This window comes from Apis dorsata, unplaced genomic scaffold, assembly GCF_000469605.1.
Source record: "Apis dorsata unplaced genomic scaffold, Apis dorsata 1.3 scaffold_85, whole genome shotgun sequence".
Lineage (NCBI taxonomy): Eukaryota > Metazoa > Arthropoda > Insecta > Hymenoptera > Apidae > Apis > Apis dorsata.
In genome coordinates this window covers 294,643-319,287 of record NW_006263383.1, presented here as the reverse complement: position 1 = coordinate 319,287, position 24,645 = coordinate 294,643, and the positions used below count along the sequence as shown (strand labels likewise).

At 23.9% G+C, this 24,645-nt stretch overlaps 5 long non-coding RNA genes across 6 annotated transcripts; all 5 read right to left on the bottom strand.

Moving 5' to 3' along the window:
• Positions 1–636: 636 nt before the first annotated feature.
• LOC102677044 lies at positions 637–2,922 on the bottom strand. The gene is made up of 4 exons (XR_421096.2): positions 2,336–2,922; positions 2,119–2,191; positions 767–1,212; positions 637–676 (listed from the first exon to the last, which is right to left on the bottom strand). It is a non-coding gene; the product is annotated as an uncharacterized LOC102677044 (long non-coding RNA).
• Positions 2,923–6,841: 3,919 nt separating this feature from the next.
• On the bottom strand, positions 6,842–9,390 carry LOC102676952. Of its 2 annotated transcripts, XR_421095.2 has the most exons (4): positions 9,246–9,390; positions 8,928–9,032; positions 7,371–7,870; positions 6,842–7,083 (listed from the first exon to the last, which is right to left on the bottom strand). It is a non-coding gene; the product is annotated as an uncharacterized LOC102676952 (long non-coding RNA). The 2 variants fall into 2 exon arrangements; XR_004149727.1 differs by lacking the exons at positions 8,928–9,032; positions 9,246–9,390 and adding an exon at positions 8,798–8,850.
• A 632-nt stretch (positions 9,391–10,022) lies between these two features.
• On the bottom strand, positions 10,023–11,514 carry LOC116185020. Its single transcript, XR_004149725.1, has 2 exons — positions 11,359–11,514; positions 10,023–10,101 (listed from the first exon to the last, which is right to left on the bottom strand). It is a non-coding gene; the product is annotated as an uncharacterized LOC116185020 (long non-coding RNA).
• Positions 11,515–12,161: 647 nt separating this feature from the next.
• Positions 12,162–14,321, bottom strand: LOC102676855. The gene is made up of 2 exons (XR_004149726.1): positions 14,081–14,321; positions 12,162–12,202 (listed from the first exon to the last, which is right to left on the bottom strand). It is a non-coding gene; the product is annotated as an uncharacterized LOC102676855 (long non-coding RNA).
• A 9,584-nt stretch (positions 14,322–23,905) lies between these two features.
• Positions 23,906–24,645, bottom strand: LOC116185004. Its single transcript, XR_004149702.1, has 2 exons — positions 24,576–24,645; positions 23,906–24,026 (listed from the first exon to the last, which is right to left on the bottom strand). It is a non-coding gene; the product is annotated as an uncharacterized LOC116185004 (long non-coding RNA).

Below are 24,645 nucleotides of genomic sequence, written 5' to 3'. Positions count from 1 at the left end.
TTTTTCCATCATCCTATATATAAGCGTGTGTAACTGTTAGTATCACACACGGAGAAAACGGTCAAGGCCATCGTATGTGTAGATGCTCCGCGGACAGAGTGCTAGAAAGCAGCAAAAGGAATAGCAGTAGTGTGACCAGTATGTTTTCCAATCTCCTTAGCCAAAGTCGACCTTCGCGAATTGGCTTACGATTAACCAAAGAAACATTTTTGCTATAAAGGATTCATTCTCCATTGGGGATGGTCTGAATAAAAAGGTATGTGTTTAGAACAATTGGATCATGTCCAATTACGGTAAATTCACATATTTCTCAGACAAATTCATTTCGTAATTGTAATTGTTTTTATTCATGGTTCTTTGTTTAATATTGAAAATCTGTTGAAAATTGTTATCATATATCATATCGATAATCAATATCAATAATAGAATATTGTTTTTCTAATATTGTTTAAACTTAATAATATAAATTTAAATTTATAAAATATTATTTTAATAACGATTTTCATAATTATTTTTCATAAACCATCTTAATCCTTTTGCAAATAAATATATTTTTATTTCTATATTTCATTTTAATAATTTTTTATTTTTTTGATTAAAAATTTTAAGACAATTCCGGATTCCCATTTTTTGTGCATTTTTATTATATATCGATTCACATTTTATAATTGTAATACTTGATCAAAAATATAAAAAAATATATAACGATGGTTTTAATTCTTATAGCCTATAGTAAATGATATAATTAAGAACAAAAATTTCATACCTCATCGAAAATAATAAATTTCTGTGCATTTATATTCTGTCAGCTTTTGGAAAATCTTCCATTTATTATTGCTATCATTGGATATCTTGCAACGAAATTGTACAATCATATTTTATTAGGATCAAATGATCATCCAAGTTGAGGGACAAGGTTCATGCCATCGAAGAAGAATTATATATTACCTTCGAATCGATTGTAAACGTAAGTTAAAGATAAAAAGAAATATTTAAATTCTGAAAAGATTCTTGTATACCAAATTTCACTCTTTAACTTGTTCTATTAGCTGAAGCTGATTATTATACGCTTGAAAATTTTACGACACAATTTCTGTAATTTAGTTTTATTTGAAGTCATATGAGTATATTCGCATTCAAGTATTCCAATAATACGATATAATATATATTCTTGAATGATTCAAAGACTATATTTTGAACATGTTTTTCTTCCTGAAAAAATTACAGAACAAAATAATAATTTTTACTTTGATTTTTACTTTGAAAATTCTATATGAATTTAAAATAATTATTAACTAAAAACTAAATAACTAAATTTTTATAGGCTTTAAAAAATAAGTAGAAAAATAGTTTTATTACTTTTACTTATATGTATATTAGTAAAGAAAAAAAATTATAGAATGTCATTTTGACAAATATTTAAGAATTATAAGAATAATAATTTTATTTTCTTTTTTTCCTCTTTTATAAGATTCTTGTTTCTTAAGATCATAATTCATAGAAAATAATTTGTTAACTTTTAAAAATTTTGTAGGATCAATAATATTGTTAATATCAATAAATATAGTTAATTTAGATTATTTTTAACACTAAATAGCATATTTCACTCAATTTTTTACTTTTCATTTAATTAAACATTATATTCAATATGATTCCTTAATTACTTTCTCTTTGTTTCGCATTCGGTTTTAAATATTATTGAAATTTTTTTCTCAATGTCAAGCATATAAAAATATAAAATTTAAAATCTAGTAGATTTTAAAAAAAAAAAGTTAAAAATTGGAACAATTCATCGTTCTATCAAGAATTCCGCGAGCAACGATCGAGGACATAAATGCGACGATGCGTGGCCCAAGTGCGAAGAATTGTAAACGTGGATTATAGAAATTCTTGCGAATCACACACGAGAAAAAAAATTCTTAACGTGGTATATTAATTATAAAGAAGAAAAGTAAAAAAATGGTGGAAAAAGAAAATTGGAATCCATAATGCATAAATCATAAATACATCCATTACTAATCTATCTTTTTGTATTAAATTTTATATACATATAACTTTTAACTAATCATTTTCTACTTATTCTACAATTTATTATATGAAAAATAAAGAAATACTTACATTTATTAAAGATTACTGGGATACTTACTATCATTAGTCAATTGCAAACTTTTAATATCATACGATATTCATCCTACAACAACAATTAGAGGTTAACTAAAATTGGTTATATTGAATTTACTTTCGTGAACATTTATTGCATCACAACATTTGAAAATCGCTTTTCTAATTATAAATTCCAAAGTCAATTAATAAAATGAAATGAAATAATTCTTACCAATAGCTTTTTTCTAAACGGAACAGAATGAAATGAGATGATAAGACCGAATAGAAGGAAAAGAGAATCAAAGAAAGAGAGGTCGGAAGAACGGGAAAATGGGTAGAGAGAGAAAGAGATCGCGAGGCGTCGGAGCGGCTGTCCTTGGATACTCGCGGATCGGTGGCCACCGGCAGTCAATGACCTAACAACGCTCTTGTATCCACGTCGCTTCGCTTGGTTCGTTTGATTCGTTCGGTTCGTTTCGCCTTGTCTCGGCTAAACTCGGTTGGCCCTGCGACGCATGCTCACCTTCGGCTGCCTTCGGTGACTCAAGTTTTCTGCCGACTCTCGAAGGGCTCATTATTATTATTAGTGATAATAATTATAATCATTTGCAATGATGGGATTTGAAACACTTTTAAATGTGACGAAAAATTCAGATCATTTCGAATATAATTGAAAATCTAGAATTTTTGAAAGTTATTATAAGATGCTTTGCAAAATTTTTAGACTTCGAATTATATTCGAAGTAATTCGAATCTTCAATCTTGGAAAGTTCAAATCATTTCGAACGTTTACTCATTATTTGATTATCGATTTCACTTTTAAATATTTTATAATTAATATTTTAGATCCATTTTTTTGTAGCTAAAATTTTAAGCGAACTTTTATTCTTTTAATAATCTTTTATAGTTTTAACTTAAATAAAATAATGATTATAATAATTTTTTACAACAGTTTTTGTCATTTATTCATTTTTCTCCATGTCATAAAAAATTTTTTATTTTTAATATAAAAGTTAATATTTAAAAATATTAATTGAGTCTTAATTAATTTATAGGATAATTTATATAAGATAAATTAATTTTATGTTAATTTATCGACAAAAATAGCGTGACAAAAATATTTATCTAATTCCATTTCTATTTCGTTTTTGTATATCAATTTTTGTATTTGCTTTGTCTCTAGTATAGATTCATCAAAAATATTTCATGAATACATTAACACTCTATATATATTATAAGATAAAAAATTAAATATTGAACAGAAATAAATCTATACTTAATTATAATTTAAATTCAAATATTGTTTGAGAATATAATTTGATGATGAATGAAATTCAATGAAAATTCAAATCTATAAATTTTAAATACAATATAATATCTTTCAATTTGATTGCCATGAAATTATGACTTTGTGGGTTATGTTATTTGTTGCGACAAATTACATGTTGCGACAAAGAGGTTATTATACATTTATTTAGAATGAAAGATATATGTACTTATATTGCTGAATAAAAATACTAGCACATTCCAATTTTTTTTTAAAAATCTATAAAATAGAATTTTTTTTTCAATGTTTTGCAACAATATTTACATTATTATAATTTTTTCTATATATAAAAGAAATTTATTTATTTATATTATATTATTTATTATTTATTTTATTTATTTATTTACTTTATATGTATTCACTTATATTATATATAAGAAAGAAGTTTTATTATATTTTGCAAATGCAAAAAGCTTAGATGTCGCGTTATAAGATGCATTTTTTTGATATACAATTTCTTTCTTTAATACGAAATCATTTTGAAAAAAAGCCTGACGATATCCTGACAATATATATTGTTTTCCATCGAAAAACAATATGTTCGTGTCAGCTAAACGAATTGCAAACTGTTTCTATATGATTTAGAATTTTTTTATTTTATCTTAAAAGAAATATATACTTTACACAAAATATGATTTATTAAATAATTTAATAATATAATTTAATTTAATTTAATTATAATAAATTAATAATATTATTAAATTAAACACTATTAATAATATATAATCACTTATAAGTTTTTGTTTAGAAAATTTAGAACTTAACCTAAAAATCCAGGCTTTAAGAAATCTAGAAGTATATCATAGAATAACAGCTTTTTCTATCTACAATCTATAATAATTCCATTTATAATCTTTTAATATATAATGTATAATATATTTAACCTCTTATTATATAATGTATAACAATCTATACATTATGTAATATACAAAATATAATATATATCTTACTACAAAATTCGAATATTTTTACCTTGAAATATCAGAGGTATTAACTCGAGAATTTCTGCGACTAATTCTGAATGGAGAATGAGAAATGTCAACAGAAGCATATTTCTGAGTGTGTACCTTATAATTTGCAAAAGCAACATGTGCTTTTACATATGTATATATCATGAAGAATGGGCGAAACGTGAACGCGAATGCGTTTCCACAATACATTCGGGTCATGGGAAGAAGACCAATACAGGGTTATGGGGATTTCGTGGCCGTCGTTCATTCGTGTCTCACGCATTTCCGTTTTCGTGTTTTTCGTACCTGCCATGCTTTTTTGCCGTTCATTACGAAGCTTGCTCAAACCACATGGAATATCGTGACAAATGTCATTTTTCGACCCAGGAAATCCATTCAAGATTTAAGAAAATTGAACGGTACTTGTTTCAAATTCAAAAATTTCCTTTAACTATGAAAATTCTACATATGTATAAGATGATAAAGAAAAAAAAGAATTCATAATTTTGAAGAAAAATAGTAATTTTGTATTATTAATATTAGAATATTATAATTATAATATATTATAATATTATTAAACAAATATAATATATATTTGATTAAAAATAATTTAATTAAAAAAAAAAAGTTTAAAGATTTTCTTACAAGTTACAAATTAATTGTGAAATCAATCCGATTATTTTTCTTGTTTTGAATTAATATTAGATCTTCACTAGTAAATCGATTCCATTTTTCAAAATCTTTTCGCCATATGCGTTGTTCTTTTGCAAAGAGGAAAATTTGGGTCGTTGTAACAACGCTGTTCACGTTAGAAATTGGCGGAAAGGGGTTTCGTTCGAGATATTTTCTAAGGCCGAGAAAAAGGATCGTGAATATTGAATGGGTTCGTTTTCTATGAGCCGTTCAACCGAGTTTTCAATAGCGGCACAAAAACCAGATCAGTTTCGTGAGAAAGAAAATTTTTAATCCTCGAATCTCACAAACGAAACATTGAAAGATATTTTTTTTAATTTAATTTATTTATAATATAATTTAATTTATTTACAAAAAGAGTATACAATACTACTTAAAAAGTCATCATTTTAGAAGAAATTAACTTTCAAAATAAATAATTACATACATATATATATTAAAATGATAAATTTTTCTTTTTTTCGAAAATCGACAATAAATAAATAATTGCATTTAAACAAATTTTTTTATTAGATTTCCAGTTGAATAGATTTTATAATGAGAGTTATCCATTATGCTGGAAAACTGAAATATAATCAGGATTACAATACCCAGATTAAGAAAGGGTAAACCAAGCTTCGTTGAAACAGCTCACCAAGAAAATTTCTAACAATAAATTAGTAAATAATTTACAACTATAAGTTATTAGAAACCTATTTAGTAAATTGTCGGTCCAATACAAGTCAAACTCATTGAAAGGCTTTACCTTAAGGTCTTAAATCCTGATTTATTTTCTCAGTAAGTATTAATTCTCAGTTCAAACAAACTAATCATCGATACGTTGTAATATACCCTTATAAGCGAGATATCTATACAACTTTTGAAATACTGATGATATAACTTTTTTCAGCTTTATATTATATTTATAAATAAATTTTTATTTAAGTAATTCTTTTATAATATTTAATAATATATTTTATAATATTTAATAATAAATGCATAAAGTAAGTATAAAGTAAGTATTTCATCTTTCCAATTTGAAGTGTAAAAATTTCTTGTTTATAATTTCATCTTTGTAAAAGAAAAAATTAATTTTACTATTTTGCTCTGTAATATATCAATTTAAAGTACATTTAACCTTTAAAAATAGAGAAGAGATTACATTATGATGAAAAAAAAATAAAAAATAAAAAATAAAATGAAAAAAAAATTAAAAAGTTTAAATTATTATAATATGACATAAAATGTTATTATTATAATAAATATAAAATTGGATTTTTTGTTTAGAAAAGAATTTTTGTATAGAAAAAGAAAAGATCCATCCATCCCATATATTTATTGTGTAATTAATTCACAATGTATAGATTGATAGTATGATAATTTGATCATGGTTATAACTTTTTACATGTTCATTTTTTAGAAAAATATTACAATATTTTATTGTGTATTATTGATATAATCTCATTCAATATACTATAACTAAAATCATTTACATTTTCTTCATTAATATAATTTGATCTGAAAAAAGAAATAATTCATCTCTTAATTAATTTTTTAAATTATCCTAACTTTGATATAACTTTATTTTATGATCAATTTTATTTTTCGTTAGAGAAGATTTAACGACAGATTTTTCAACAAAATGATGCGGAGAATACTTATCCTGCAGTCACGTCGAAAAGTTGCACGATAATTCAGTAAAATTACGTCACATGCCAGTATCTTCCAAGAATTTATAACGGAACTCAGTTTCGTCATTCAGGATTCAGTGGTCGCCAACGTATATACGTGTATGTCGTGTTTATTTTTAGAAACAGCTACAATCATCTCGAGTTTAAACATTGGCAAGGCACAGGTTCTTCTTCACGCTTCTCCGCTTGATCGAATAATTCCCTGTTTCGCGAAAAGAGTAGAAGCAATTAAACTTTCATGCGAGAAGCGTAAATTAAGTTGGCTCATGAAACGACAGGGTACGTAAGTGTTGATACTTCTTTTTAGCGTTCGTAAAATCATTTTTGAAGAGATAATTGCCTACCAAAGTAAAAGAACGAATATTTTAAAAATTAACGAAAGATAATTGCGAATATAAAAATGAGGAATTTATTATTAATAAAATATTGTAAAAGAAATGAATCAAAGGAAATAAATTATTAATTTTTATATTAGATTATTCATTTCATTTTAAAATGCAAATATTATTAGATACATTTTTAAATACATTTCCATTCAAATAATCAATCATTTGAATAAAACTAAACTTTAAATAATTGATATTCTTCCATAAAATAGAATAAAATCAAATCATTCATTCATCTTACCAATTTCCATTTCGATTTACTTTTTCTTCAACCGTTCATAAAACATTCGTCGAATCTATGTAAATTTCATGGCGCCTATTCTAGTCGGATACGAGATCAATCGCGTTCACGGTTTCCACGATTCAATCAGCATCAGGAAGCTTTCCCACAAGGTGTGCTCAGGTAGGATATGGAACAGAAATATCGAATATACGGTAAGGTGCTACTGAAGAACGCAGGATACACAAGGATAACTCGAACCACCTGTCCCTCTCTCCCACGCTTCTATAAAATCCTATGGACCCGATGGATGGATGGATGGATGGATGGATGCTCTCTAATATGAGATCTTGAGCAGAGCGAAAAGAGATCTGGCCTGCTACCCCACCTGCGCTTTCTTTTCCATTACTCTAGGACAAAGGACGGAGGAAGGAAGTCGCTTCTTCCTCGTCTCTTCCCCTCTTCGAATGGAATCGATTGAATTTCGATTGGAAAATTTTTTGTGAGAATTTTTCCTTGGTCTAAAAAAAAAACCTCTCTTTTCTTTCTGAAATTTAATTTCTGTCGGTTATCTGATTTTTTTTATTTTAGTTTGTTAAATATATCATCATATTTTTTCAATATATATTTTCACATGAAGATTTTCCATTCCATCTAGAAATATAAATATTATTAATATTATAAATATTATTCAACATTCAATTATTTTTGAATGAATTTGTGAAATCGATTGTTTCATAAAATATTTTTCCATTGAATGTAAGATTATATTTTTATTTTTTTATTATTTATTATATTTTTATTTTTACAGAAAATTTTGTTTATTGGAATGAAGATCTGCGGAACATTTATCATGATATTTATATACCATGCGCGATAAAATATTAAAATATTAAAATATTAAATGATTACTTTGCAAATATTTGTTATAAAATAAATGATTGAGGACAAAGAAAATGGGGAAAAAATTAAAAATATTAATTTTCTATAACATAATAAAAAATATATCAAAAAGTTAGGAAAATTTCATTATTTTAATTAATTTTTTTATTTCATTAGAGGAGTGAAAGACAAAATTTTTTAAATAAATAATAAATAGAAATAGATATTTTTTTAAATAATACATTGGATTTTGCATATAAACTCTTTTTTGAAATAATAATTATGTAAATAAAATATTTTAAATATATATATATTAATATACAATTCACACAAATAATATAAAAAAAAATATTTTAAAATGAATATTTAAAATAAAATATAAAAATTCTTCACATAATTTTTATAAGTCCATCTACAATTAATATAATGTAATGCAGCTCTTTATATTAAACTATTATTAAAACTTTATATTAAACTATAATTTTTTTATATCTTTTTATATTTAATATTTTTATATTTTAATATATTCCTTAAAATATATTTCATTGTACTTAAAATTAACATACCTGTATAAAACTCACAGAACCAATAATCATAAATAATGTCTTAAAGGATAATAAAGAGTAATAAATAATGAAACTAAATCTTTTCTCACAATCATTTCAATTTCCACACAGTCTTTTCAGGTATATATACCTGTCCAGTTTCTTCACATCGGGATTTTTGCAGCCGTCTAATATATACCAGAACCATAAACGAAAATTTTTTGGGGAAGCCCCATACGATGGACCATGAAGAAAACTGAAACTGAAAAAAGCGTGGTTTCGTCGATATTTTTAAGCCTTGCCTATTGTATGTAACGGAATCGGTGGTTTTTTTCGACAATATTTTTTTCCATGAAAAATTCTCGAATTGCCATACTCGAACCTTTTTTTTATGACGGTCGACATTTTCTACTAGTTAAACCTGGTTGAAAGAAAATTGTCATAATAGTGGGATTTTTATTGTACGTACTGGACGTAAACCAAGTGAAAATGTATGGAATAATAGGCTTATGTTGAACATTACTATAACGTTTTACTCTTTTTCAATTTTGTCAGATTTACGAAGAAAAATCTTTTATCTTTTTAGTTACAACATGGAAAAGTGATTTTCGTTTTCATTTGTATTTTTTTCAATCTCTTATTCGCATTTGCTTGCAAAATTGAGAAATTGGAAAATCTAATCTAACTTCTTAACTTTGCTGTTATATTTAAGTTCATTTTACATTTGAGTTAATCAAAATAAGTTAATGATATTTAAGTTAAAATTAAATATAATTGTTTATATTTATTGTTGATCTTTATAATTTTAAAAATTAGAATATATTATATTAAAATATATATAAAAAAAATATTATTTATTTTTATTATTATTATTAGTTGTAATTTACTATAAAAAAATTTAATATTTTAATGATTTAATGAAAAATGAACATTAAAAAGTTAAGGAAATAGAAAGTATTTAATGTTCCTGATAAGTGTAAGTTTCATTACCTTGACATTTACCTTAACCTTGTTTTATCCTCTTTTATTGAATTTGTATATTGATAAATATTTCATGATAACATATTATTAAGATAAGTATTAAATATTAATAATGGTTATTAAGAGTTCTTGAAAATCACCTCTAATGAATACTGTGGTTAGATAGTTTAATTAATATTCAATATATATAAAGAGAATATGCCAGAATAGATTTTCTGGATATGATAACATAGTATTAGTAATAATTAATAATTACGTTGACTCATTTTAGAATATTTTTAATGAGATAAACAGTTAATCTTGATTTATTTTACAAATACTGATGTCTGTTCATTAATATAGTGCTGAAAAATAAATTTTCATTAAATTTTTTTGAGAAATTAAAATGTTGCAATTCTTGAAAATTAAATATACATAATATTACATATTTGAAGAATTAAAAAAAAAACTTATAGGAAATTAATGTAATATAAAATAAGTACAAAAAAATATTTTAAATAAATTAATAAAAAATTATAATTGGTAAAAAATAAATAAAAAAAAAATATATAGCTGACAGAATTCTTGGAAAAAGTGTATTTATCGAATAAAAATTTATTTATTAAAAATATAATTGTTTATTAATCTTTTGACGATGAAATTTTTTAGAGATTATGGAAAATATTTTTTTTATATACTTAATTTAGATTTCTTGCAAAAAGTTTATTCTTTATAACAAGTTTTATAGAATTTAGCTTTAATCTATATAGAAATCTAGTATAGAAAGACTTAAATTTTCTTTAGGGAATTAGCAAGAATTTATAAAAAAAAGTAATTCCATATTTAACTTTTGGTTTCCTTAATATAAAAAATTTAACCTTCATAACATGCTTTAATCTACGAAAAGGGTTAAATTTTTTTCAAGAAACCATCAGATATTTATAAAAATGACTTCGCTTATGACACATTTAATTTTTGGTTTCTTTAATGCAAAAAACATAAGCTTTAATCTAAATGATGAAAAAAAAGATTTCGAAAAAATTTCAGCAATGGTGTTCAGTTAAGAATATTTACTAACAGATGGGGAAAAAATCCTAGAAAAAGTTGACTCCGTCTATAACTCAAAGGATTAACCTAGACGGGCAATTCATCGAGAATGGTTTACAACCATCCGTGTTTGAAGGGTTAAGTTTTAGAAACGATGGATTACCCTTTCAAATCTACAACCCTTTTCTTTCCGTTTTTTTTGTCCAGGATTAATAAAAGATGTTTTTAAAAAATCTGGTAATTTTTGACAATCGTGAAAACAACTTTTTCAAGAAATTTTTTATTGTGTTATTATGTTTGTAACTATTAAATATATAACATTTGTATTTTAATCTTTTTAAATTAATAATTAATTTTCGAACAATTTTATAATGAAGATTTGAATTTAAAATTTTCTAGATTTTAGTGAATTTGCAAAAATCCATTAGACAAATCCATTACACAAATTGTTTTGAATATCCATAAAGAATGCATTGATCATTATGTTCATTATGTCTAGTATTTGCATTTTTTGCTTATATTTTTAATATGGATTAAGAGTTTTCAGTTTTTTTAAATATTTTATAATGTTTTACCGTTTAAAGCTTGTACTTTCAATGCAACATTGACGGAGAGCATAGCGGTTTTAAATTGTCCTGGCTATTAACGGAATTTCTTCGCAATTGTAGGTACTATCCGTACTTAAGAAGCTTATAATTGGGTTTTCATAATAAAATATGGTCAATGCAATTCAACGTAAAATACAAAAAAAATCATTGATTGCATATTATCTTCGGTATATTAACTAATAATTATAATTCCGAAGACATTGAATCAATAATATTTGTAGTATTTTTGTTTTTTGTCAAAAATTATTAATTAATATATTTATAAATTTTTATTACTTTTTAAAATATTTTTTATTTCTATCATTTAAAAATATTAAATATTATATCAAGGAAGATAATAAATAACTATAAATAACTATAAGTATCTATAGAATATTATTTCCAAACTTTTTTGATTTAGCAGAAAAAATAATTTCTATATTTAATAAAATTATATATATATATAATTTTATTAAATATTTAATAAAATTTTTAATATAATTTTTGCAATATTATATATCATTACATATTGCATGCAAGAGAATTATAGAATAGCAACTTAAAAAAATAGATTCGAAAAAGACATTATAAAGAGCACTATCGTACTAGACGGTACGAAATGTGTATATCCTTGATAGTTACCACTCGTTCATCGTTCTATAGACCGGTTCACTGACATTGTACCGTCAAGGAGTCCAGCATTGTCAAGGTCCGCCGATTCTTCTCAATGACGTCGATCTGTCATGCAATTACAATCGACACGGTTTACCGCGAAGGACACTTCTATTGTCTCTGCGCTTTTACAGTTCCTACATTATTTTCACAATTCTTCCTACAGAAATATATAAATTAAAACAAAAGATTAAAATTGTACGATTATTTAAGATGAAATGAAATCAATATGAAAAGTACTTACCCATTTTTAAGAAGAATATAAAAAATATTTTTATAAAATTAATTTTTGAAATATTATATATAAAGGCTGAAATTTAAATTTTTTATTTTATTCTATTTCAAAAGTCAAATTTTTTTATCCAAAACTATTTTTGCATAAAAAGAAATATTATTTATTAAAAATAAAATTATATTATAGTAAATTATTATACAAAAATCTATAAAATTGATGAAAATTCTTAAAGGATTTGCATTATTTAATAAATTTAAATAAATATTACTTTTTCACTATATTATTATTAGAAGCCAATTTTTTTTTATTACAAAAAAAACTGAATACTAAAAAAGAATTTTATTTTCACATCTGTGAAAAAATTCCGATTCATTACTTAATTTTTACATCACTTAAGGTTATTTCTATTTATATTTATTCATTCTAATTTATATACAATAAATTAAAATATTTTTATAAAATTTCGTTAAATTAATAAAAGCATGCTGCTAAATTTATTCGATTTATAAATAAAAGAACAGTAACTCTTTTATAGCATAAGAAGGAGTGTTTTGAAAGGAGTTGATCGAGCATCTGCATCGAACATATGTTACTGTCGTGTTTCCTGAACCTTCGAAGAATCGATTTATAACCCGGAAATCAAAGCTTACTAAGATTTTTTTTCTTCATTACAATTTATCTAGTATGCAGACTCATCTCGGTGGAACCTTTTTTTCAGTGATTGCCTTGATTAATTTCCCACTTAATTATCCTTTTTCAAAATGAAATGGTCGAATAATTCCTTAAAATCGATCCTTAGTTTTTTACCCTCATCTTCCATATGGTGCAATCTTTTCAAATTAAAAAAGGCTACTGTGAACATTTAAAACAAAAGTTTTTAAAAAATCATTTATATTTAAAATTTTCTAAAAAAATCTTAAATAATTCAAAAAGAATATTTTGTTTAATATATATATAAAATCATTTCTTATTCAATTATATCTTAAAAATGTCATATGTAATATAATTATCCACGTATAATATATATATAAAATAAATTCTAATTTAGGCAATAGTCCATAAAGTATATGGTTGAATTAAAACAAGGCTTCGTAATCATAAATTTGTCATAACGCCGTTGACTATTATCCAGAGATGTGATACGGTGTAATAATTTATAATTTTATATCCATATCAAATTAGAGAATACTTCCTAACGATACACAAAAAAAGATCTAAATTCCTAATAGAAATAAACGAGCAACGGTACAATGCAACACTATCCAACCAAATGGCAAATTATTTTCATTTAATAACGTGTCAATTCAAATCATCATAACCTAAATTATTCTCCATGTTATAAAATTCATGATAATTTTATAAAATATCAAAATAATTATATCAATATAATTTTTTTATTAACAAAATATAAAAAGAATCTTTATCACGAATAAATATAAAACTAAGTTCTCATAAATTTATAATGACGAAAAAGAAATATTGAAAAGCGAGAGAAGAGAAAATGAAATTATTTTTGAAACATAAATACACATGATATGAAATAAAATTATAAATCTTTGCATCATATTGGATAATACTTTATAACAACATTACATAATGATGATGTAATAAACAGACCAACCTTTATAATAGTAACCTTTACAGGTAAAAGTTTAAAGAGAGGTTAGGGAAAACCGTTCGCTCGAACTTTCTTTGACAAATCTTTTCAGTATATATTCGGTCGATGACAATAGCGAGCTTTAAATCGTCCTACACGTAGCATACTGTACAATCAGTACCGCAAGTTCCAGAGACACGACTTACTTGGTTCACTTTTGCTGGTTAACGGTAAGTCCGTCAAGAGTCAGTGAGTCAACGAGTCAACGGGGGCGAACACTGGTCCCCACGCACTCGCGCGATTGCTCGAGAATCGATCTTCCTACGTGCATGCGTGTTATTTGTAAGCATCCTTTCTTCCTCTTTCTTTATCATGATCTTCTTTCTTGTTTCGATCTAAATATTGACTATTATTTTTTCTTTGTTCTTATTTGTCCTTTTTATATTTTTTATCCTTATTTATTATTTTATTGAAAGACAATTCTTGCATGTCCATTTTTAAAATTTTATTTTTAAAATTTTTATTTCTGAAACAAAATAATGTTTAATGTTATTTACAAGAATTTTATTCTATTTTATAAATATATCATAAAGTATAATTATATTTATTTATATTTATAAGATATTTAATAAACGATGGATATTTAATATAAATATCACATATATATTTATAAATATATATTTTACATTTTATAAATATATTATAAAATATATGATTCAGTTTATATTTTTTTTTTCGCTATTTAATATTAAATTTTTAATTTTTTCCATCCTGTCATTTTTTTCTCTTGATATGCACTTTTATTCAGAATACATGTTTTCGAGGTTAACAACTCATATATAAATCATCTTTGATTTTCATTATTTTTGAATTACAATGAAGGATGAGTTCTTTTTTGTCTATCGGAGGATCGTAAAGAGTAGAATGAAATATCTTTTTTGTTTTTCTTACATATTCCGTTACTACTATATTTGCCGTGTATTTGTTCACATGAAAGAGGATTTTTATGAGCGCGGTGGATTCTTATTCGAAGTGAAGCTAATTAAAGTGCAAGCAAGGATGGAGATAATGACAGGAAAGATGAAAAGAAGAGCAAGCAACACGACTATAGCAAGAACTCACTGAGACCGAGATAACTGTATTTCTACCTCCATTATGTTTTGTCCTTTCTCCTTTACTCTATATGTCCTTTCGTATATCCTTTTGTATTATCTCACATTTTTCACATTTAGAAAGTCCATTTTTAACATTCAACATTTTTACGCTTCTTTGATATTTATTATTTATTTATTTAAAATTAATAAAATCAAAATTTTTAAATAAAAATTTTTGAATATTGAATAATTGAAAATAAATGAAATATGATAGAATAGAAAGTTAACTTAATTATTTTTTCATCTATTGTTTTTCTTATAAAAAAAATATATAATATTTTCAAATTTTTTTCTATTTTATTTTCTATTTTTAATGATAAAATAAAATTTTTAAAAAAGATCTAAAATATTTTCAAAATTATGTTTTTTTTATTTCATTTAGTATTTTCTTTCATTTTTTTTTTATAAATAAAATGAATACTTTTCAATTTCATGAATCTTAAATGAATTGAAGAATTAACATTTAAAATTAGGTAAAATGATCGATGAATAATCGATATAAATCAATTTCACTTTGATTATATAACTTCAAGTTATTTACAATAATTGAAATAACTTACATTTTCGTATAATAATAATTAAATAATTCGAGAAATTAATAAATTAAAGAATATTATATTTGAACTTGAAAATTAAAATTTTAAAATATAGAAATAAAAATTCTTATTCTAGAATCAAATTCTAATTGAATTTGAGAGACCAGTCAGGAATCATTTTTTTTTAATAAGACGAAAAATACAAATAAATTGTTTCTTTATATAAAAATATGAAAAAATTGTTAATTTTTATCTTTACCTTCAAAGTACAATTCATTATAAAAAAATTTTTTATGTGGAATTAAATTCTAAATTAATACTGACATTTAAAAAATATTGATCTGATATATTGATACTGATGTTAAGAAATTAATTCCTTAAGAAAACAAAAAAGAAAAAGAAAAATATGATATAAATATATTAAATTTCTATAAATTTTTAATTATATATATAAGAAACTTGATCTCTTCGTAAAAATAGATGATTGCAGTATAAAAAAGATTTCTAGCAAATTCCAATCATTTTCAAAGCAATAAAATATGCGCATTATGATGTATTATCAAAGATACGAAAAATAGCATGAATAAATATACGAATTGTTGATTGTAGTATAATGAATCGAGATAAACGTAATCAGAAACCGTCTAGCTGATGTGAAATTAATGAATGACGTAAATACGATACGGCTCAGATGAGAGAGTCTGGCGTTTTCCATTTCACCGGTGTGCTTAGAATTTTTCCTCCGGTTGTTCACTTTTCACCTCGGTCAACGAATGCATATGCCCCGCATTGATGCGATTGCGTCGGCTATCGGCATATACGACTTGCGTATGAGTGGTACTTACTTTCGATACCGTGTGCTGATTTCGTACTGATTTATACATTACAAATAATATGATAAAATAGAATAAATATAATGAATTAATTTATTTTGAAAGTTTATTTTTCTATTATAGTGTTTGTTAGTATGTATACGTATATAACCATACTATAGCACAATAATATCAAAAATAATGATTAAATTTACTTCATTCAGAATTTTAATAGGGAATAAAAAACCATAGAAATATATTATAAATTTGAATAAAAGTTATTGAAAAATATAATTCTAAACAAATTTATCTAAATATTTAAATAATTTAGATTTTATTTTATCTTAATTATTTTATTTCTTTCAAAACTGAAAAAATTAATTAATCAAAGAATAAAAGATAAAAGAATAAATAATAATAATAAAAAATAAAAGATTTTAAAAGATATAAAAAATAATAAAGAGAATAAAAAATGCCAATATATTGTCAATAAAAATGCTATATATTGATTTAATATTTATGATTTGTCATTTTTAAATTTCATGAATTTAAAAATACTTTTCATACTATGTATATTTTACTTAATTATCATTTTACATTTTTATTTAATATAAAATAAGGGAATAGATATATGGCATACATGGATAAAAAATAATAACTATTAATTACAATGAAAAATTAATTATTACATTACATATGTAATATTTTTATTACATTTTTCACAATGTAATTAAATCACATTTATAGTTGAAAAAATATTTACTTCTTAAATACACAAGAATCCATAGCTAATTCATATCATATGTTGAAATTTTATTAAAAATAAAATAAAATTGAATTTTGAATCAGAATGAATTAGATTTACTTTTTACAAAAGTTAAAAATCGATTTGAATTTAATATGAGATCGAAAACAGAATTGTCTTTAAAAAGAAAAACAATAATATAATTTATGTCAACATACTTAACCTATTTTATTACAAATCAAGAATCAAAAATCCTACTTAAAAGTTTAAATTCTCAAATCCTGACTAACAAATCACATAATCGGTTCATTAAAATCCCATCAAACTTGAACGACCCAATTTCCGGATACTAACCCTTCTCCTTCTCGGTCGATGACGCAACCTGCTGTCCCAGGTTTCCTTGTCCCTGACGCAGGCTACTCAGTGGGGGCCTCGTAGGAAAAGCACAAAGCACAAACGACTGAAATGCTATTCACGTTGTACATACAACTTATACTGTACATCATATATGCTCATTTATACAGATGTCTATATATATATATATACGTACCTATTCGCATAGTAATAATTCGATGACAGGTTTGGTGGCTTGGTCGTAGTTGCTTACATAGCACATGTATTCCGCAGTTCGTTTGCGCATCTGGCCTGCGCACCTACACGCGCATCTGGCTTGCGCACCTACACGCGCAACACTAAACACAGACGTAGGCAGGTAAAGAAACGCGTGTTCACTGGACTACACGAGTTGTGCGCGAGGCTGAGAGTGGGTTCATCGGACGCCAGCGGCCGCGGATTTACCGTTACGTCTTCTTGGCGAAACCCAGAGTCCGCACACAGCTAGCCAGGCTGCTTCTTTCTTCTTTCTTTTGCCACGTTCTTCAGTATTCTTCCTTCTAGTTGGGTTCCTTATGTTCCTTAGAATTCCAGCAGTCATCGGTCACTAATTCCTTCAAAGAAACCGGAAATACAAATAATTGTTTCTTATTAAACGATCTGGATAAGAAATTGCAAATATTGATTTTTTTTTGAATATGGAATCTTATGGAATTAATAGCTTTAATTTATATTTAGTGATGAAGTTTTAAAATTGTCTCATATTTGAAATTTAATTAGAAATGAATTGTGAATTGAATTGAATTAGGAATGATAAGTTTTACAATACTATTATATAGAACATAATACATAAGATACATAAATACATAATTTATGAAGCCAATATATATATATATATATATATATAATTTTGAAATTTTTATTTTTGTAGTTTATATTTGAAAATATAATAAAAGATAGAATTATTTACAAATATAATTGAAAAAAATAAGATAACAATCAAGATATAGATAGATGTTGCCTCACTTATTTAATATAAACTTAAATTAATAAATCAATCAATATTTTTGTATATTAACTTTTTAATTATTTGTTTTGACATAATAATTAATCCTCAATATCTCATTTGATTCAAAAATTTCACAAATATATTAACATCTTGTTGATTCTTATTGTTGAATATCTATAAAATAAAATATGATTTTTTAGATTTCTATTAGAAATCCTATCAATATATTCATAATAAAACTGTATGCAACATACATTATAGTTATACATGAATTTTAAAGGATCTTAATCTTCTCTGCAATCAATGTCAAAAAGCTAAAACAAAAACTATTATATACTATACTATACTATATTATATTATACAGACAATTATTATATTATATTATATATAATATATATATAAATATTATATTATACTATATAAATACAAAAATAATATTTTATTCTTATTTTACTTCTAATTTTTGCTAATTTTATTTAAAATTTTCTAATATTGTTATAATATAATTTTAAAATTAAAATTAAAATTAAAATCATATTATCTATTTTTTTTTAAACAAGATACATTCATAATTAATTTTAAGAAAAATTCAAAAATTTAAATATTGAAGAATTTTTAATATATATCAAGATTTTCTCTCCATATGACTTTTTTACTTGTTAAATTATTTCTTCCTTGCTTTTTTCTTTCTCTTTTCTTTCATTTATAAAGTGTGCACTCTGGTTATAGTACTAGAGCAAAATGAAATGAATCAAAAGATGACATCAAAGAAAGTGCCAAGTTTAAAATTCGGAGGTCATTCTCCTCTCTATTCAAGGTTTTCTGAGTCATGTGTAAGATTCCAGCAATGCTTCGACTAATCTGACCCGAAATATAGCTCCAGTGAATCAATCCGCAACATTCCTATCCTATCACAGTATTTCTCATATTTTTTTGAATCATGACCTCCTTTTATAATCAAATCTGTAATATATTTGTTCACAAATATAATCTCTATATAAAATATAGAATAATATAGAATTGTAAAATTATAATTAAAATAAAATACAATGAAATAAATATAGAATTTCTTATATTAATAATTATGATGAAATCATTCCAAAATCTCTTTGAGAATCAGAGTTCAAAAATAATATTTTTTTTTTATTTTATTTAATCTAATAGATCTAATGAATCTAATAAAACATTTTTCAATCTATTTTACTATTTTATTTTAAATATTTTCAACTTAAATACAGCTCTTATTTACAACAAATTATACGTTCTTTTTAGTTATAAAAATCACGATAGAATCGAAAAAGACAAAAATTCTTGTCAGCAATGATAAATTGTTGTTTTATTCATTTTCGAAGATATTTACTTCCTAGAATGCTGATATTAAATGATGATGGAAATCATGAAGCCGTGATGAACACATAGCCACCAGTTTATTTTATTTATATCCGAAATAATCAGATTTTATTAAAGGAAAGGAATCAATTTTTTTTTTAAAACGTAATAAATCACGTTGATAATGAAAAATTTATTAGCAATAGCTTCTCCATGAAAATTTTTTATGAAATTAATATAACATTAATATTTTCAATAAGTAAATAGAAAATTTGTTGCTTTAATGCAATTAAAATATTAACATTTTCGAATAAATAATTATTTTATAATTATGATTTAATTTAATATTCTTATATCGAAAGATAAAAAAATAATGTTAAATATATTTCTGGAAATAAATCAAAGATATTATATCTTGTTCAAGCATATGTATTATTAAATTATTTTCTTTAAATGTATTTTTATAGAAATTTAGCAAAAAAAAAAAAAATTTGAAATTATTTTAAAACTTATACAAAATCTTTTTTTTTTACAAATCAAAAAAAAATCGTAAAAAAAAAATAAATAATTCACTTCACATTTTCCATAATTTTCTCCCTTTAAGGAATCGTTGCACAGGTTTCGCGGAATGGCATCGGTGAACGAGTTCCGTTGCACAACGATCGGGAGAAACAGACGAGTCCTCGAGACGTGTTTTTCTTCTGGCTAAGGCCACCTGTGCAGGGCCCCCAGCCTTCTACTTTACTTTCTTCACGGTTCCGTTAAATACCCGACACACCGATCGCAAATCCAGGTGCGGAGGTCAACTTGAGCCAGGTTAGGGTTTCGTACGTTTCTCCCCGCTATCCGTGCCTCTGTCACGCATGCATGCGTACTTGAACACAGGTGCTTTTAACACCGGGTCACTTTTTTCTCTGATAAGATGGAACAAATGTAAGTGCATTCATATATAATAATTTAACTGTGTCAATTATCTAAGAAAATTAATTTTTTGATTTTAGACTATTTATATGATAAGACATTGGTATTATCGCAAAATCAAAAATATTAACATCTATAATCTATATTTTATATGAATATTTTGTTATGAGTAGATCATAATGGATTATACAGCAATTTTTTTATTAATGAAATATCACTTTCAACAAAATGAAATCAACAAAATCAATCTTCAGTATATTCTATTATTTTTATTTTTTTAAAATAAAACTTTGAAAATGATACCAAACGAGCAAAAAATTTTAATTATAAAATATAAATAATTTTAGTGTTCTATTATCTTGTGAAAAAATAATAGAAACATACACATAATCATTTATACTTTGTATATTATTAAAATAAAATTTTTCAGAATACGTAAATTTCCTTATAAGATAGCACATGCAGTTTTACAACTGAGTATAATAGCTTAAAGAAGGTATTCAGATAATAAATTTGGAAGAAATAATGGTGATTATTTACGATATGGAATATCTTGTCTTTTAATGTCTTTCGGATGTTCAAGGTTAACCCTAGTAATTTAGATAAAAATATTTAAATGTAAAATTGTCAGTTAAGATTTATTCATTAATTATTGTTTATTTATTTATTAAAATGCAAATAAAATTTTCGAAATTTAATTTTGAAAGTGATTTTTAGCTAATAGATACCGCAAAGTTGAAACTAACTAACACAAATGTATTAACATTTTGCATTTACATACAATGAAAAATTAAAAGTAAAATAAAATAAAATCAAAATTAAAGATAAAATTTTGTTCTATCTTTAGATATGTTTCTAATTGACATTCGTCTAGATAATATAATAAATACGTTCTCTTATTCTTAAGCAATACAAGCAGATGGACACCTCGAAGAACCGTTTCTCGCACGCTTGATACCGCTTGTTCGAGAGTGAAACTAGTTGTTCCAATTTCGATCGAACTTTCCTAAAAGATGTCTTTTTCTTCTCTATAATCTTCCTTTTTCATATTTCTTCCATTATTTTACGAAATTACATAGAATTTAATTTTTAAAATAATTCTTTTCCATTTCTACAATGCAAACTATTCTATTTCTTATAGAAAAAATATAAATGTATAAAAAGCAAGATTCCCCTTTTTTATGCACATAACTTAACCTATATGTATCTAAAATTTTTAAATCTTATTTGATTTTTTCATTAAAATTTAAAATAATAGTTTATTTTTATTTATATTTCGTCTAATGCAAATTTCAATTGCATTTATAATTTAATAAATAAGCTTTGATCAACATTTTTATATACACAATTTTTATGTTTCGATTTTATAATCAAAAAATATATATCCAATGTATATTAATAGTCTATATATACACGATATCTTATTCAAAGTTCTTATCACAATTCTGTAACAATTTTTTAAATGCTCATTTTATAAAAGTAAAGTTTTTCCTAATTCAATTATATTATAATTAAAAATCCATTGAGATCTTTCATTATCAAAACAATCACATTGATCATATAATCTTTTGTTGTCAAATACAAGAACTTCAAGATTCAACAATGAAAGAAATGTTCATAACAAATAACGAATAAATGCAAGACAATCCCCATAAATCCGTAAACGAGGAAGAAATATCGAGGAGCGAGAGAAGGCGAAGGAAATAGAACTGTGTTCTCAGGATCGAAAAGTATGCAACAAAGATATTTTCGCAAAAAATCATGAGAATCTTCGTGGCAGCTTTACGATCGAATGAAACGGGAAAGCAAATCTGATGTCGTCATGCTGGTACCCGCTGACTTCCTAGATGGTGTCTTTCTACGTTTATGCTGGCATGATAAACGACGAGCGATCGATGAAACGGTTTTCGCTATCGCTGTTTTTTTTTTTTTTTTATCAAAAATTCAATATTTCGGAGAAATTTTCTGTATCGAGCAATATGTTACATTTCATTAATAAGAAATGTATTTCAGAAATGTGATCCTTTGATTTTGGTGAAATTTGATATTCATTGATACATTGATTGGCCTGTGCAGAATATGATCGTGGAATATTTAAAAGAATGATTCTGAAAAAGAAATATATATTATATTATTATATCATAATTATATCACTGTCATAATTGTAATTTTTGATAAAAAAAAGTTTAAAATTTTTTAATAATTTTTAAGATTAAGAAATTACAATTGATTAAGTAATTGAAGTTACAATTGACAGAAGAATAGTTGTAAAATTTTCTCTTTTTATTTTTAATTAATAATTATGGTTATTATTCGAAATATAATTTAAAGTAATTAATGATTTAATAATTTTAGATAATAAAAAATACATAAGAAAAAAAATAAATAAAAATAACTTTTGATCTCGGTCTATTCTATTAAATATGAGATAATTATTGTTGAATAAGTTATTAATAGAAAAATAGATCATTTAAAAGATTACTTTAAAACTACTTAACGAACTTATAATAATTCTTATCGGTCAATCAAATGAGCTACCAGTTGGTTTGCCAGTACCATAACGAAAAATGATTTCTTTCTTGGATGTTATATATCATTTTTTTAGAATTTTTTTTCCACATTAATTGCTTTAATTGCAAGCAATTTTCAATTACTAATTATTTTATTACCTAATGATAAAATTTCATGATAAACACTGTTTTTTCTTCTAAATCAAATATTAATTTCAGTAAATATCTTTTTATTTTTAAAACATGAAACAATTTTCATAAATTATTTATTATAAATGCCTCTCTATATAATTTTGCAATCTCTATATATTATAATTTTGATTTGTTATTACAAAATTTAATTTATTCAAAGATAGATTGTTGCAATATCAATTTTATTTATTATCGTAAAATATCGATAAAAAAATACATACCATATATTTTCTTTAATATAAGTTTATTAAAATTGATTTTTAATATAATATAAGTTTTATTAAAATTGATTCGTTTCCATATTAATAGGAAAAATTAGTCTTATTAATATATTTAAAAAATGATTTTCTGAATAATAGAAACATCTATAATGCATTTTAATCTCAAAAAAGAAATAAGAACTTTATATTGTTTTAAATCTCAATCTTTTCGAATTTTACCAAAACTATATTGTAATGCATTTACAAAGCGTGTATAATATTAGACTTACTTTTATCGATACGCCTGTTTGCCAATAGTAGATTTCCACGATGCACATATAAAGACAGATACGTGAACAGCACGTATATAAGGTGTTCGATCCAAGTTAGTAGAAAATTGAAGAAGTAATACTAAAAATTAAAAATAATTAAATATAAAAGATAATATATAAATGTCTTACAAAATTAAGTATAAAAAAATATAAAAATTGATATATAAATATATTTTGAAACTTATTTTTCAAGTTATGAGCAATTTAATTTTTAATATTAAACAAAATAAGACAATTATCTTTGTCTTGTTTCGTGTTCAATAGAGAAAAATTTCATACTTAAAATTTTAAGTCTATGACTGTTTATTAATTTATAAAACAAATTAAATAATGTAATTATGTTTATTAAAATATAACATTTTCTTAATAAATATGAAATAGAAAATAATAGAATTAAAAAATTCATTTAATAAGTTTCTCAAACAAATTTTACAAAAAAAATTTCTCTTTTTCTGATTCTGCTCTATAGCATAAGTAAAATCATACGAAATTAACAATAATAATATTAAAAATAATCATATGTATTAATTTATTACAATTTATATTTTAAGCTATGTATAAAAAAATAATGTTAATTCACAAATAATTATTTGAAATATAATTCTATACTGAATATAATACTATATACCTCAAGATATACGAACATAACCTATTGTTTATAAATAAATATGAATACAAAAATAATCGAAAATAATTTC